Raw genomic sequence first — 1,574 nt, forward strand, 5'->3', positions numbered from 1 at the left:
TCGGTAACAAATAAAATTTTCATTGAAAATTACAACAAACAGAAAAAGTGACGAAAACCATAAAAATAATTCAGTTACTTTTACGTAAAAGCCGTAAAAAGTGCTTTTGCGATTTTGTGGCTTTCGACAATTTTCTTCCTCGAAACAGATGCATTTTTCGAACGATTCGAGTGCAAACACTTTCGTAACATAAAATATTGATTGAATATTATAAATTGGGCAACGATCCGATCGTGTGTAAGCGCAATCTGTGTATTTTCTCTTGCCGAAAAGTTCAATTTTTCGAAAACTGCTGATCAATTTTGAAATGCTGTTTCCCATTTTTTACTTTATGCTCACAAAATATTTTATGAACGTAAATAAAACAATTAAAGTAATATTATTAATTACTTTAAATTTACACTGATTTGGGTCTTTTGTATATTGACATAAACAGAATTTATATCTCAATCTACAAGAATATCGCTAGCTGCATGTTCTCTGATGTCTTTCTTGTTTTTTTTTTTTTTTAATATTTACGTAAACGTGAAATATCGGTGGTATTTCTTCTTCTTTAATTTACAATTACAATATGATCGCATGTAAAATTTCGAAAAGTACATTTTTTGGAACATTTGAACAGTTTAGGAACTTTTTTGAAATCAGACTGTAATTGTTTTCCGGAAAATTAGACGAAAACAACCTGTAAAAATAATTACACATAAAACGTATAGAATTAAACCACGAATTTACAATAATATTATTGTTTAAGACTTTCATTTTCAATACAAAATATTCTGAATACACCATGTTTTAATAAAATTGTTCAGTAGTAAAGTTTTGCTATTTTGATTCGTTTATTAACTTTATTATTTTATATTGTACTAGCTGCAAGGACCCGCTTCGCTGGGTTTTTATTTGTTCGTACATTTGTATGTAATGTACTTTTTGTTTTCCAATTTAATTTCACGTCCAGTCAAACGAACTATTTTCAACGTTTCTGGAACGTTTACAATCGTTCTATAATCGAACCAATATTCGATTTTTATGTTCGAATTAAATTCGAACAAATTCGAACATAACATTCGAAATAGAAAACCACTTTCAACCACTTTCAGCCCCATATCTCCCGCACCCTTATAGCTATCGAGACGCAACCACCCCTATGCACGAATGGAGACTTGGGGCTACTACCACATACGAACACCATTCATGTGCGATGTGTAGTTTTGGCGGAAAAGTGAAATATAGGGACACACACGTCCATTTTTATATATATACTAGCTGTTACTCGCGGCTTTGCCCGCGCGGATTTTGCAAGCAAACCTCATTTATATTCAGTATTTCCAACAACCATAGTAATTGTTATATAACATCTACCGCCGAGAATGATGAGAATTGCCGAGAATCAAACGAACTATTTTCAATTTGATCAATTTTCTGGAACGTTTACAATCGTTCTATAATCGAATCAATATGCAATAACAAATTCGAATTTAAAACGGTTCGAACATTTGGATGAAAAATCGAAATATATAAAAATATTTATAACAATGTCTGAAATGTTATTAATTTAATACACCTAAGTACTCGAT

This window comes from Centruroides sculpturatus, unplaced genomic scaffold (assembly GCF_000671375.1).
Source record: "Centruroides sculpturatus isolate CEXI.00-Female unplaced genomic scaffold, Cexi_2.0 scaffold706, whole genome shotgun sequence".
In the NCBI taxonomy this organism is placed as follows: Eukaryota; Metazoa; Arthropoda; class Arachnida; order Scorpiones; family Buthidae; genus Centruroides; species Centruroides sculpturatus.